At 44.8% G+C, this 16,354-nt stretch overlaps 1 protein-coding gene across 1 annotated transcript in view; it reads left to right on the top strand.

The window, feature by feature from the left end:
* The window catches only part of LOC142765481 (uncharacterized), an 887,742-nt gene that overhangs the window by 836,900 nt on the left and 34,488 nt on the right, over positions 1 to 16,354 (top strand). The gene's annotated exons all lie outside the window — the stretch shown is intronic.

Genomic DNA, 16,354 nt, shown 5'->3' on the forward strand with positions numbered 1-16,354 from the left:
CCCCCCCCCAAAGTGCAGCATAGAACTAATCACTGTCTCTTTTGCATAAAACTAAGTGTCCCGCAAACCGTGTGAACTGCATAACCTTTGTTGATGTTGCTTGGAAAATAAGGCTTAGCAGGTAAAAACAAAAAGCTTGCGTCGTTTTGCAGGCTGTTAGACCACTATTGTTAAGTAATGTTATGGCACTCCTCAGCGGGTATCGCGGTGGCATTCATATTTCTTGTATCATCGCGAAGCTCTTTTGCTAAATTGTTCATAAACGCATTCTGTGCGTGTGTGAGTGCGTGTTTGCGGGAGGGGGAGGGGTTGCGCATTCGTGCATTCGTGCTGGATTGCTTGCATCCGTCCTTCTATCCGCCCATCAGTTGTTTTACGAAATTAGCACATTTTCTGTTATAGTACAGATATTCCAGAGGTTGACTTGACGGGTGCCGCCTCCTGTTGAAATCATGGTAAAAAAAAACTGGTGAAGGATTTAGGGTGGAGGAAGCATCAAAAGGGAGAAGGCAGGGAGGTTAACCAGAAAGACATCCGGTTGGCTACCCTACACTGGGGGATTAGGGAAGGGACAAGAAAGATGAAAAAGTGGGAAGAGAGGGAAAAGAAAAAAAAGGGGGAGGAGAGACTGACAGTAATTTCACTGCAGCGTGTAGAACTCTACCGCATGTCAGAGGCGTTCATACAAGCCTGTCTTTCTCAGGAAACACAGCAGGGCTTTCACTGCCTTGTGGGCTGTCGAGGCATGTGGAAGTTGCTGTAATAGCACATGCACAGGAAGAGGCCGATCATCCAGTCACCGCATTGCGTTGGCAAGTGCTTGTCTGTCTGAGGCAAATCTAGGACAGTGGCACAGCAGATGTTCGATATTTTCGTCCGTGCCGCAAACATCGCACGCCGCACTGTCAATAATTTTAATCAACGGGGTATAAGCTTTAATGAAACAACTCCCAGCCAAAGGCGATAGAGAGTACTTGGTAATGTACTATGGGAGCACAAGGCCATCCCGTACTAGCGTACATAGCTTTTTGCCTTGATTGATATTCTTGACACGAAGCCCCCTGCATTTATTTTCCCTAAAACCTAAATGACCATCACAGGTCCTCTAGGTAGTTCCGGGTCAGGTCATCTGAACGGAAAGAATCACTGACCAAAATATTCCGGATAATATTTCTTCCATTAATTATTTGGACAATGATCTTGTCTTTTAAATATAAGCCTAGTATATTATATATATTTTTCCAGCTGTCCTATTGATTTGATGAACCTGCAAAGTAATCAAGTAGTAGTAATGCTTACGTAAAAGATCGGCTTTTTATGCGACGATTACTTCACCACATACGTCCTGTTTTTTAACACTTTTTTCTGGTAGTGAGGCCAATTAAAAATAAACTTTTACGATGCGAGGACTGGGTAAGAAGAGTTCAATGCCCTGATCGTAAGGAGAAAGAGGAGAGAAGCCGCGAAAGATGGTTGGACCGCTGAAGATGTCAAACATTGTTGTCATCCTTATATTTCTTCTTCCCCATACATTTTCGTGATTTTCTTCCTGTCAGGCTTGTCGGCGTCGTCTGTTTGTCCTGCCCGTCGTTTGCTAACCGCACCCTGCGACGTCAGCGCTGGCAGGGCAGCAGAGGTCAGCGCTCCCGCCATCCTGGGCAGCGCGTCCCCACGGAAATGTTCTTTCTTACTCTTCAATATTTCTGCTCTCTTCCACAGGAAGGCCGTGCTGTCTTTATGATAGTTTTACACTTCCTTTCTGATTGATCGTGGTCGTTTTTTTTTTTTGCACGGTATTCGATATAGAATGCTCTTATTTTCCTGCGTGGTGAGGATTGCTTGTAAAAAATACCACCACCAGGTTAAATTAGAGATGTTCATCGCAGACGTACTGCAGCCGTTTTAAATACGAAGCACTTCTTCGTGTACTGCAAGAACTTTTTGGTATCTATCTATCTATCTATCTATCTATCTATCTATCTATCTATCTATCTATCTATCTATCTATCTATCTATCTATCTATCTGACGCTATATGCCACTATATGGCATCATATTGGCGCCACAATGACGTCCCAAGGCTCGTAAGGAGTGACGATGTCGGCACTTGATATTTTTGCATCATTCACGTTGACCGCGACAGCGCCGATAGTAACTTTCTTTTTTTTTCATGAAGCCCGTGTAAAGCCTTCACTCTAACGATATAGGTGTCTTATTGTAAATTATTGCTTCTGTTGCCAAAAATGATTGCCAGCCAGCCTCGCGATTTCGCTCAAATGTAGTACTGATGGCTGGTCAGTAGTACTATCATATATATACAGCAATTGTTCAGAAATGTATGATTTCATTACTGTATAGTTGACCCTCACGCCGACAGAACTCACACACTAGATTACGACACCAATTACTGCACGAAAAGTTGTTTAGTTGGATTCATTTTTTTGTGGCATCCTGTACTACAATAAATGACTTGTTTAATGATCTTCTGGCGAGCTCATCAAGTCAGCCGTAAGTACTCAGTGTGCTTCGATTTCACCCTGTCGTCTGTGAGTGTATTGATCTTTTCATCGTTTAAAATCTTGAAAGTAACTAGCGCTGAAGCGACATCCGCTTCCTTCACATATTTTTTTTTCTGGATCTCCAACTTCCTTGATTGCACGTTGCAAGAAAGTATAGCACGTTTTTCCCGCCCTTTCATTGCTCCAGACATGAACCCGCCATCGATTGTCGTATCGATTCCCTTCGAACTGGGTCGCTGGACGAAAGTGGTGCTCGCCTGTAGACACACCCCTTGCCCCCTCAGCTACGCTCCCCCTCAGTAAACGAAAATGCCTCCACCGGTGCAGTACCTATCGACCGAGTCGGACGTTTTATTCGCTCCGTGTCAGTGCCGCCGTGTACGACACTCCTGCTCTTGTCATCGAGCAGTTGTTTCCGGTTCACAGTCCAGCTGTAGAGTGGAAGCACTTGCTTTCGAACAAGGCTTTCGAGCCCGTTGTTACAAGCGTACTAGGCGCGTGCAGGAGTACAGCCTCAGAAAGAAAAAAGGGAACGCACTGAGAGCAATGAGTCGTGTACGTCACAAGGGAAGCGTGTACACAGGAGCAATTTGGCATACGTGAACACGTAAAAACTCTCCACGAGTGGGAAGCAATATGAATGGCCGTCGGTATAGCTTACTGGTTCTGTAAAGATACAAGACGAGTGTTAAGGGTAGCAAAACATGTTATGCGGTCCATTATATACACTTATGCCGAAGACGACTTCAAGGCGAAAATCAACTTTTGCCTCTCACTCGATTCCACTAATACGTCGCTCAAACCAGTATATGACGTCCTGCAAGGGGTATAGGATGGGCCTTAGCCGTCGGAGAGCAATTCTGTGCCCTGTAGCGCATGCATTGAAGTTTGTACTTGATTTTTCAATTATATATTATTATTATTATTATTATTATTATTATTATTATTATTATTATTATTATTATTATTATTATTATTATTATTATTATTATTATTATTATTATTATTATTATTATTATTATTATTATTATTATTATTATTATTATTATTATTACGTCATGATATGGTTTCTGGAGTGCCTGTAGCAACAGTATACCTTTTATCAAGCGATGGTGCCTTACGATCACTTCTCTTTCCAAGTCAGGTTATTTGACCTAAACTGCACAATTGTGACATCATGATTACTTTATGATAGCATCATGAATTTTACATGTGACCTTAAACATAATTTTTTGACCAAGCGACAATGTCAAATTACGATGTCACTATATGACGTCAAGTTTTATAACGTCATAGTGACGTCATGAAAACCTCTCGGTGATGTCATGATTTTTGGTAACCTGCGATGTTCTAAGTACGCATTGGAGTGACGGTCACTTACCACTTTCCATAGGCATCTACGGCTATTGCCTAAATACTAGTGTCCAGGCCCTGACATCGAGAGCAGCCACCTTGATATAAATGATCATAATTTAAGGTGATTGCAATTGCGGCCAGTCTTGACCATGAAATTTTTAACACCCTCCGCTGCATCGTAGGATTATGCACAACTTGCTCAGTTGCTTCACAGCCGCTAGACAATGGAACGGGAAATTATAGGTATAGCCGGAAAAGTCAGGAAGAGAGCAGAGTGAGTGAGGAAACGAACAGGGATTGACGGCATCCTAGTTGAAATGAAGAATGAACGGACACGGGCCGCACGCAGTGTGTAGCTGGTCATTACCTGGCTGAATTCGAAGAGGGGGTGAATGCCTCAGGGGGAGAGAAAGAATTGCCGGCGAATCTACGTGCGTCGCTGGCAAAGGTTGTCGAAAGACGATAGCCTTTTGTGTGGATAGTCTTTTTCTGTCTTGTGAGGTCACAAGCCCCGCACTGATCATTACCGTGATAGCGCGGCAACCATAAGCGTATATATATACATACATAAACATATATGTGAATGACGGTGGCGGTGACGATGACGGCAAAAAGCAGCCAAGATTGTTCACTTAATCTTTGCGCATTAAAACTTCGTAGGTATAACGTGGCAGCACAAAGCGCGAGACCGGGTTGATTGGCGGATGATGGGATATGCCCTGCAGTGGGCGTAGCCAGGCTGATGATGATGATGATGATGATTCTGGAAACGTCAAAAGCCACTTCGCTTGCTGGTGAGCTTGTGTTTACGTAATGAGCACGCTGCTGACACATGACGAAGTAAAAACTAAGAAAGTTGGTCACGCTTGTGTTGTACATACTTGTGCGTTCGTTTCATGCGTTTTTTCTGTTTGAACAGCGCGCTTCAAGCGTGACAGTTGTTACACCGCGCTCCTGTAGTGTGTGCTGATTTCGTGCGCGTTTTATGCGTGAGGTGCGCGCTGCAAGTTTCTGCAGCGACTGGCTGTTCTTTGCGTGACTTCACAATTAGTTTTTGCATCATTCATTCCTTCGCCCTTGGGGCGAGACAATGTGCAATAACCACTCAACCAGCTTTGTGAAAACACGTTTCATTCTCGTGTCATACCGATTCCCAGAAAGAAGGATCAGCCACGTTGTTTTTTTTTCTCTTTTTAGTGAAAGTGACCTTTCGGTAGTGAAAGTGACCTTTCGGTACAACTCCCCAACTCTATGTTTCCCGAACACGGGTTTCTTACGCAAGCAACCTTTACGCACATCTTGGCTTCAGCTACCAAGCCGGAAGAGCGTTGCGGTGCTTCCACTGATTGACGGCAACCACTAATCGAGTTTGGCTGCTGCTTCATTCGCCTGACGTAATTATTATGGCTTCATTTTTATTTGTGTCATAGTTTTTTCAACGTTTTTATGCGTCTTCTTGTCATACGTGCTTGCACGTTTGTTTATTAGTACAGTCCACTGTCTCAGCCCCAGAAACCTGAGCTGTAATGGAAGCCAGCTGTTACAACGGGTTTCTTTCTGCCCGTGTAGCAGCCTTTCTTATTTAACTGGTCATCCTTGTGTCAGCACAATGCTACATTGAAACTCGACCGCGGTGACAACTGAAGTGGAAATGGTCTGTTTAGGGAAGTGATCCGCGTCCGGGTGAAGCCATGCGCAAGCGAAAATAACGAAGTAAAAGTGAATTTATTCGCTCGCCGAAAAATAAACAAGTGTAAATACAAGAATGAAGTGATATCGTTCCTGTCTTCGGTCGCTGGCATCATCCAGTCATCATGCCCAATGAAACGTGTGGTGGCTTTATGCGTGATCAAGCATTTTTCATACAGGTGCTCATTATACATATAGTATAATATCTCAAAACCACGTTGTCATTATAAGAGACGCCGTTGTGGAGGGCATCGGAAATCTCGACTACCTGGAATTCTTAAACGTGCTCTCAAATTTAATTACACGGGCCTCGAGTATTTTCCCCTCGATTGGAAATGCTAATGCCGCGGCTGAGATTCGATCACCCAGCATGCGGGTAAGAAGCTTCGAAAACCAAACTAATCAGCGTGTGATGCAAATCCAGCCTTTTCTTGTGCATTTTTGCACGCTCACGATAGCTGCTGAAGGGAAAACTTGCGATTGCTAAAAGCAACAAAGGCGATAACAAATGAACGTTAAGAAGGAATGCCGTTCAGAAAGTTGTGCTTAGGTGACAGCTAAAGCAGCTATAGTGTGGCAGACAGCGAACAGAGTCTTAAAATAAAAAAAATATTTATTGGCCGCCTAAAGAGAGATTGCTTGCTTTTCACAACGCAAGAAGCAACACATAATTTATGCAAACTGAAAGTGTCACGTCGGCCTCAAACAAAGAAGTAGTCTTGCTTTAGATGAAGAGTATTAATGACCTAGGTATCAGTGTGGAAGCTGTGTCTAACAAAAATTCACCCAGCTTCATTTCGCTGACACCAGTGAAAACGAAAAGATGGTGGCCCTCCAGTCGTCTCGCAAATGCATTTCTGTGTTTTGCAAGTCTTTCTTATGTTGTAGGTTTCTATTTTTCTTAAGCCTAAACACTGTTTCTTAAGCTTTGAGGTGATAGTAGCAGTACCTTTATCGCATCATCAACATATCCTCAGATTTGTTGTATCACTGCTTTTTTGTTACTAAACGCTCTTTTCTAAGCTTTGAGGTGGTTGTATAGCCACCACTTTTTATAACCGCAAAACATCACATCACTACAGTAGCGTACGCGCCTTCTGTTGGGCCAACAGTTGTTTTCTTCCTTTTTATGGAACTGGTGGGTAATCGGACTTATCCTATTTGTGTTGCACATACCTGTTAATGATAATGATAGCCTTCTTAAAAAGGTGCACGCATTTGTGGTGTGCACAGCGGTTTGGTGAGCTAATGGTTGCTTCTTAGGCATACCGGCTTATGATGCCCACAAGCGTCACCATAAATCCCGGACATAAAAAGGTTACAACTTCGCCTTTCAAAGTGTGAGTCACATATAGTGTCAAACTGAGAGGTTGCGGGCTCGACTGCCTGACAGTCTAAGTCAACGAAATTTATTCCTCTCATTCTCATTTGTCGTTTGTTTGTGTGCATTTTACAACGTCACCTCCTTGACTGAAATGATGTTACTGATGTCTTGGTGCGAACCCTGCTTGAAAATGACTTTCGTGTTAAAATGCATCTTAAATGGGGAATGAAAGCCAGTACGGTTGTTTTTTTTTACTGGTTGCTCAATTTATGCCAATATTTCTGGTATGGACATCTGCAATACATTTTGAGCAGTCTTCTTGCAACGTTACTGAACCGTCGTCACATTCCGTGAAGACTGGGAAGGCTTTCGCTAATGCTGCACTTGGCGTGTAACTGCTTGAAGTCGTTGCACAACGTCATCCAAGACCTCTCAACGGAGTGGGGTTGGACATGGTGTCGTTACGACAACAAAGCCGTGAAGTTCAACAGACTATAACGGAACGACAACGCCAACGTATTGAGTGCTATGTCGTCTGGCTTGGCCGATTGCTGCCACAAGGTCAAAAAGTAATGCGCAAAGAAATTAATCAAGACAAAATGCAAACTCCTCAAAACTGATAACATGGTCACCTAACAAGAGATGACATGCCGCATTGGATGCAGGAAGAAAAAGAAGAGATGTTTTTTTTCTTAGCAAGGGACGGCATCATCCAGGGGCTCACATTTACCGTTAAACTTTGTGTTGGTTGCCCTGCTTAGTGCTGCACTGCTCCGTCTAATCCGATGACATGGATAGTGTGCGTCATCAGTAATTCATAGAGTAACGCCTCATATCACAGGCAGGCCAGCTATGCTGCAGGATAACTTTGATATGGAAAGCAGAATAAATCATGTAGTGTAGCGTTCCGCCATTTTTTTAGAGTATTGGCACTGGCAGCTGCTTTATTGACTGTCACGAAGCAGGCTCCCAATGGCCAAGTGCACTTATGATCGATAAAATTATTGTAGTCGATAAAGTTTTTTCTAGGGGAAAGTAAATAGAATTGTTGCCATGGGCTGAAGACGACTAACACGTTCTTTTTGTGTGTGTGTATACTTGTGAAGTAAAAAGAGTTAGTAAAACAACAAGAACTTTCACCTCGCGATAGATTTGCAGAAGAGTGTGCACTTCGAAACGAGCAAAAGCATTTATTAAAAGGTATAACGGTATTCGCGAATTGCTGGCGTACGCGTTTCATATTCATAAACAAACCGCACACTTGATGCACCCGAGACAGTGTTCGTCATCAATACCAGTTTCTCCACATACGTGTTCAATGCTTTCGAGTTTCTACGGTAGAAGATTTTCACTTGTGTAGATCTGCGCATTCTTGCGAACGGAGACGGATTGACGGTAATAAGGTAAATGTAGTTCCGTTCAAGCAGCCATTGGTGTGAAGTGCCACAGAGGGGGGAAATTTTGACCAGCTAGTGTTCTTTAACGTACAGTAAAACCACACAGTAAACATGCTTCTAGCATTTCACTTATATTGCAATAAGAACACATGCGACTGAAATTCTAATATGAAAATTTCGTTTTAACAGCGAATACTTTAACCACTGCGCCACCAAAGTTAACATCTGTTAATGCTGAATAATTTTTGTTGCTAATGAAGTGGCTGGATTCATTGTTGTTTTTGAAAATGAAGGATGATCGAACGTACTCGCATACTGAAACATGTTAAATTTTAATTTCTGTGTTTTTTCATTCCGCCTGAGTTACTCAATGGGCTATTTTCCAAGGAATCGTCTCGTCGTGTCTTATTCATGATTCTTATCACATCACAAATTCACTATACATGAAAACGGCATAATTTGGATCGTATACCATCTTGAGATCTTCGTTCTCAATGAAGCGCCTTGTGCACCTACAAGTGTAATATTTTCCAAGCACGAAACACAGTCTATTGGACAGAGTCAGGAAGCTTTACATGCCAAATGCCACCGAGAAATCTCGATCGCTCATTTCACTGAGTTGTCCACTATTTATTTCCGTTACGTTGCGTGTTTCACTACACCTACATAATGACAAAGCTTTCAGCGACATAAAAGACTTTATTGTTGCGCTTTGCGTGTCTCCACAACAATGGCGTTGCTTCACACACTGGCTAAACTACTATAGAGGTTGTTCTGCTCAGTCCTTCCCTGTTTCCAGCAACGTATAAATGCTGAACCTTTTTTTCGCCCCAAAGGCATTCTCATGTGTTAGCATCGAGAAACGAAATCTTGTCGGGCATTGTTCGAGCATTGGTGCGCGTGATGGGTATTCACGAGCTGCCATCACCATGCTACACGACGCTGCAGTTTTGCATCGGGGCATTCGGAGCGTGCATTATGCGCACTTGTAACAAGTGTGAGTAGACGTTCCAAGCATGCAGAACATTTTCCTTGTAAAGTTTGCTAATTATTATCGGCCTCACGCACTGTATGAGCTGGAGACCAACTTCTCTGAATATCGCCGTGAGGTATAGGATACCCAACAAAAAGAAAAACAAAAGAATTGGCGAAGATTGTACTAAGCCGCACTAGGTTTCTAGACTGTGAAACTGCAGGGTGATTTTGAAGGCAAATATTGTTGCATCTACGTAGCTTTAAGGCTTGTGGGAACAGAAGGCTCGACACAAAATTTTGTCGGGGGAATGAGCTGATCTCATAGCCATGATGTGCGAGCTTCTCTGTGTCTTTGTGTTTTTCACGAACGCGAAGCATACTGTTAACTACAGCCCCCCTCCCCATAGCGGTGAAGGTATTGCCCATTGAGTAATTTATCTGTTAGAGATGCCGTTGCAGGATCCGCCGGAGTTAGCTTTTTTTTAATTCGGAAGACTGCCCTTTTGCATAACAAGCATACATAAAAATAACACAGGCTCATCACAAATAAATAAATAAGTTACACTCATGCATAAAGTTTAACAAGGATCGGTGGAACGGTCCTCTTATCCACTCTTCTAAGTCCGGAGGGTAACCGGGACGGTGGCCCGTTGTTCTAAGATGACGAAGGCGCACTTTCTCTATGCCCGAGCACGACCAGAGCAAGTGTGTCACGTCCACGGTAGTTATGAGAGCGTAAAAAAATGGGAAGGTGGCTCCATACGCTGCGCGGTACTGTTGCGGCCAGTGGGCGACAACTGCAGGTGTCAGAGCAACCCCCACTCGAAGTCTCCCGAAACGCTACCTCCTCTAGTGAGCTGGCTTCAAATGGTCTCTGTCTCTTCCTGCCCTTTAACAAGGAGTGGGGAGTGCTTAGGATTACGGTTAAGTATTTTGGAAGGACCATCGTAAGGCGCGTTTGTAAAACAGGACAAGTAGCATCACGACGAATAAAGACATTGCTTGTAATAAGTAATGATGGCCTCACGTAAGCGGTCTTGCAATCATGAAGAAACAGTGGTGAATAGCCATCGAACAGGACGCTATATTCTGAGATGAAGACTCACTGATTTCCGACCATACACTCTAATATTAGATCAGTTGACCATAAAAAAACATGTCGTGGCGATGTCGTCTTCGGGCTTCAAAGGTAATCAGAAACAAACAAATTTCTGCTACATTGGCTACAAGGTAGCGAACTTTCGTTACGCGGTTGATCCCATAGAAGACATGTCTTGACGTAAGGCCGGTAGAACTTGGCGCCATCAATGACTGCCCCGACTGTTTCCCAAAATGTTGTAGGATGGACGGCACTGACGTGCACAAGCGTCGTATCTGGCCTGGTACCGATCGGGCGTGCGATGACTTCACGGGTCTCTGCCCGCAGAGAAGCGCAATGTAGCTACCTCAGCAGTTTATCTACTTGTGTTTGAGGCTCTGAGTTCGTCAAGGCCCTGATGTAACTCCGACAGACTCGAGACAACGTTCAATGACACATACGAAAGGATCGTGAACCAAGATGGCGATAACTGGGTGCATGTTTTTACGAGGCGCAAGGGTGGTACAGTTGTGGTGATGCCTTGCCCAGACAGGTGGGTCATGGAGTCGAGAAGGTGGCATTAACGTAGGCCGACAACAAGGTTGAACCTCCACAAAAAAAAAAAAACGTCACCGATGATGGGCCTGTGGACGTGAGCGATTTCGTAAGGCGCCATTCTCAACTCAGTTGTAGTCAGCACTGCAGGCCATACCTACGTGTTCTGGTTGTTTCAAGGTTGTTTCTGGATCGTTTTTAGCCTTAGCTAGGTGATGGCAGGTCATTTCTATAGATGACGGCTCTCTGCGCATAGACGTTAGAGTCAAAGCAGAAACAGTCACAGATACTACATGGAAGTCGAAAATCCGCAGATATCTGAGCATATCTTTATTATAGATCGTCATCGCGTTCGAGTGACGCTTGGTTATGGCCCATCAAGTGAAAGGTGTACACATGTAACCTCTATTACACTGCCACAAACGTGAATAGCCAACACGCCAAGCTCAAGCGACAACGTTCCAAAATGACCATTGTAGGCTACAGAGACTTTTTTTCCCGAAGCAGTTCGAAGAACTGGCGTGGCTATGAGTAAAAATACTTGACCAGTATGACTGGGTTAGACTGGTGCTTCAGCCGTGTCATCACGAGCTGAGCACTTCAAGGTTTCTGTGGTGCCGGGTAGTGCGAACAGGAGCTATCACGGAGCTGTAGGCGCTCCTTTACTTTTCTTCAAAAGCCACAACACATGTATGGATATGTCCATTTTGAGTACAATCCTGTGTTGGGGGAGTCTGTTCATGTGGCACCATGTATTAACTATTCAAGTCACCGAAAATGACGCAGCATTCACGCGGCTGAAATGACGTAACATCACGTAGTTTGGAGTCGGAAATGCTGTAGGCCCGTGGGCTGAGATTTGGGTGCACGTTAAAGAACCCCAGCTGGTCGAAATTTTCCGAGCCCTCCACTACAGCGCCTCCCATATTCATATGGTGGTTTTGGGATCTTAAACACCAAATATAATCAATCATCATGTCGTAGCTTGTCACGTGACTAGAATCATGTGAAATAAGGTAACTAATCACGTTGCTAAACTAACACAAAGATCGAGCGACATTTTCTAATGTGGCTGAAACTCACGTAATATTTATTCACGTTAGAAACATCACGGATCATCACGTGATAGCCTGTAACGTGGCGTGTTCCCGCCGAAAACTCCGCAACAGCTAATCACGTGGCTAAAATCACGATACTACGTAACAAGTAGTCACGTGACACGTCTAGCCAGGTCTAACCATACTTATACTACTAGCAAAACTTAAGACAGTGCTGCTTGCGGTCATTGCGGCAGCGATGAAGCGGTACAGCACGTTCTCTGTCACTGCCATCGTTACAGCGTGCAAAGACAGCAGTTAGCTGCTGCGTTAGCTCCCCTTGACGACAGACCTTTGTGAGAACAGTCAGTGCTCGAAAGGCGACGTGATTGGTCTTCGCACAGAAAATGAGTGAAGGCATTATTGAATTTTTTTCCGTGGTAGTGGCCTATCGTATAGGCTATAGCACCCCAGCTGACATTATTTATGTTTCTTTTTCGTGCGTCTGTTTCGGTCTTCGCTTTCATTCCCATCATTCTTCGCCATTCTCCATTCTCTTAGTGCATTGTAGCAAACCGGATGCTCCGATTTCCGGTTAACCTCCCTGCCTTTCTCTCATTTTATTCTCTCTCTCTCTCTAAGCGGCTTTAGCAGAAACTTGGCAATACCACTAAATTTTAGCTAGGTCGAACACTATAACTCCACTGATAGTTCCAGCCTGACGCCACTAGTGTATATTTCGAGCTGCTGCTTTTTTTGTCACTTGCTTCATATTTTGCTACATAATCCTAAGAATAAAATTTTGACGTCATTGTTTGCAATCTCTGAGTCGATATGAACTGTGAATAACCTGCGGCACATACGCATCTACCGCGGTGTGCTACGCTTGGTTGATGGAAAGGATTTCATGAAGTACAGGAAAGAAAGCTCACATAAATTTATGCGCTCAATCGTTAGGGAAAATGCAAGCTAACACTGTGTACTCTTCTCAAAAGCTCATTTCATCGCACTTGTGAAAATTAAATAAAACCATGAGGAAGCTTGTAAATGACTTATGTTCCGAACATAAGTCATTTTACCCACTAACACGATGTTTCTTTTTTTCTTCACGATCACGTTATCATTTTGTCCCTGTGTTCAATCGCTTTGTAAGTTAATATTTCATTGGCTAAACTTGGTGCATGCATTCCCCGAATCACGTCAAAGTCCTTTGTGTTATAGGGGCTAAATTCTCGTGCGCCAGGAACGTGCGTTATAGTAATGTATAAAAGTATTCGTGCATCCTCCCTCCGTAACCAGCTGATTATATGGACATTTTTACGGAGAGGAGGATTCTCTCCTTTCTGGGCTGTTGCACGAGAGTACCATAGCCAACGTCACAGCCTCGGCAGTGAATTTCTTGGGGTGCCATGCGCGCAAACAACAGGCCAGAGCGATATGGCAGCACCCAGAATGCCTTGAGTGAAAAGGTCTATTTGTTCCTATTTTCTTGGTTTCTCGAAGTCCAGCCGTGGCAGAAAAAGCGTGCAACTCGTCGGTCCCGGCATGCGTACAAATTGCGTTTTAACATTCATAGCATATATCCCCTTCCAGCGACGCCGCATTCCATCCAGAAAGCGTCTCCATTACACGGCGCCTCTGGTGGCCTCTTCGTTCGTTTTGAGGAAGGAACGTAACAAAACAGTCCTACAATAGTCGCAATATGGAGTAAATACCCCGGAAGCCGGGACGTGGAATCACGCCTACGCGTATGTCGCACCGACTGGCGCAGCAACGAGTTCCGGACAGGCTTCCCCCGTGATTCGACTTCGGTGGGCGTAGCTGTGACATAGCCTAAACGAGCGAGGTTTTTAATGAGACCAATTACGACGCCGGAATGCGCTTCGCAATGTTCCGACGCCCTGGAGAGATGAATGGGCTTAACGCAATGAAGATGTTGTCATCCGCCGAAATAAAAGAAGTGCGGGGAGGGGAAGCACTGGGAGTACAAAGCTGTTCAACGCGTCACTCTCATTGTTCAGGGAGGCTGCAGTCGTAATGACATATCTGCCTAAAAGGGCTATTTCCGCTTCCCGTCTGCGTTCGGTGAAGTTCACTGAAGTTTGCCATGCGCGGCTTAACATCAGCCTGGGCATCTAGACGTGGAATTCATGGCAGCTTTGTCATTACGATCACAATGCCATCCAGTAACGCGCTCCTTGCCTGTGGTCAACTGAACCTGTTTTTCACATCGTACCCACGACCAAAAAAAGCACGTGTTTTTTGCTACAAGCCGCATTCAAGAGTTTGAAGTTCTTTTTATATTCTGCAACCTTTGTTAAATCAATCACATGTGAAGATTAGAGCATGTTATAATCACATTAGGGTTGCGATGCACCGCGTACAGCTTCTGAATGACTGAACATTTTTCTCAATACTCTTCACAGAGAGCATGGTACGCGTACACAATTTCATTGGCATTGTTGTTGTCTAATACAATGGTCATTCGATACTTTTTTCGGGTGATGAAACTTCCGCGTCACTCAATGGAAGAGCTTCATACGCCGTCCTCACTTTCCGCGCCGTGGCACTGGCGTAGATGGAGGGGCGAGGAAGCCAGCTCGGCCGGCTGTTTCGCTGCCCGCCATTAGCGAAGTGCTGTTGCGCAGTGGTGGTGGTCGCGAGGATCACGCTCATTTTTAAATGCGAAGCATTTGCTAGCAAACTTGGGCGACTTTGCGCACCTATTTATATATCTATCCATCTAGCCGCTTACGACTTTTAGCTCACCGGGTTGTTTCGATAATGGTATCGATACCAAACTTGGTGTGGCATAACATAACTGTATGACGAAGATATTTGACTAGTCATACCATGAAAAACAGGACATGTGTGTCATATGTCATAGTTTACTGTTCATGGTCCTGCAGCTCTTGCGGTGGTTTCGTTTACATGGCATGTTGCAAAACTGGTATGGTATGACATGATTGCAGGCGAACACAAGCGACAGACCCTAACATGAAATCATGACATGCGTATCATGTAACAACATGACTACATGCCACGCTCATGATGCGCTCGCGGCCGTCTCGCTCGCGTCACATATTCGAAATTTGGTATTACGGTACGTGAATGGATGACGAAAGAATGTGAGTGGTGCAAACATGATAATTATGAGATGCGTTCTATGTAACAACATGACTACATTTTACGCTCATGATGTGCTCGCGGCCGTTTCGGTAGCCTCATATGGACCAAACTCGGTATTACGCGACGCGATTGGACGACATAGGTAAACTACACATACAAATAAAATAATCACGACATGCGTATCATGTACCAACTTGACTACATTCCACACTCATGATGCACTTGCGGCTGTTTCGCTAGCTTCACACGCCTAATTTCGTATTATGTGACGTCAATAGATGACGTACGTATGTGACTGGTGCAAACCTAGTAATCATGAGATGTGTGTCATGTGAGGACATGACCACATGCCACAGTCAAGGCGCCAATACATTTCGAAGTGACGTGATGCGCGTGCTCGCCAGCGTTCATTTCGACCCGTCACGCTGGCGTTGCGACGCCAGGCGCCGGTCGAGCCATATAGGAGACGCGCCATAGACGCCAGCGGGAGCGGCCGCGTTTCGCAAGCGCTCCGGCAAAACTCCTGTTTCTGACTGTTTAAGTCATTCAATGGCAACTTGAACAAATGTGAAGCTTTCTACGGAATCAACCGCATCATCTGAAGTGATTTCAAGTGAGTGCCTTGCAGTTCGCATCCACGAAGATCGACTTTTTGGCAGTGTTCGATTACCTTGGTGGGCCTACCGGCTAGGCCTACCGGCTAGGCCTACCAACATGGTCATCCACGAAAAAGAGGGAGAGGAGCTTCCCTCCGCCGAAGCTCTCGACGACGATGAAGGCAGCTGGCGTCAAGTGTATGCCATGGCCAGAAAGCCCGCTTCATCCCCGAAGAAATCGACGCCTGCCATGAACACTTCGCAAGAAGAGTCACAGAAAGCTCTCCCATTGACTCGTCGCACTGCGCCCAGACCCCCTCCACTTCCAGCAGACGACTACAAAATAGTTCTGCGAATACGTGGAGGCCTCAGCTGTGCTGACACTCCACTTCCGAAGCTCATGCATTCCGTCCTAAAAGCGGCAGCGCTCACAAGCTCTCTACGTGACCAATACCGCATCAACTCTGTAAGCAACACTCTGCTCATAAGCACACCGGACTCGGCACGCACCGAAGCATGCCACCGTATCAAATTCATCAAGATCGACCACTTCAAAGCTGCGCTCGTCGATCCATCAAGATCGACGAGCGCAGCTTTGAAGTGGTCCCCCACATTACCGATCCATCGAATACCTGCCGAGGGGTCATCCGTAATATTCCTATAGAACACACATCTGAAATAATCTTGTCAAGTCTATTGC

The sequence above is a fragment of the Rhipicephalus microplus genome, chromosome 6 (assembly GCF_043290135.1).
Source record: "Rhipicephalus microplus isolate Deutch F79 chromosome 6, USDA_Rmic, whole genome shotgun sequence".
Classification (NCBI taxonomy): domain Eukaryota; kingdom Metazoa; phylum Arthropoda; class Arachnida; order Ixodida; family Ixodidae; genus Rhipicephalus; species Rhipicephalus microplus.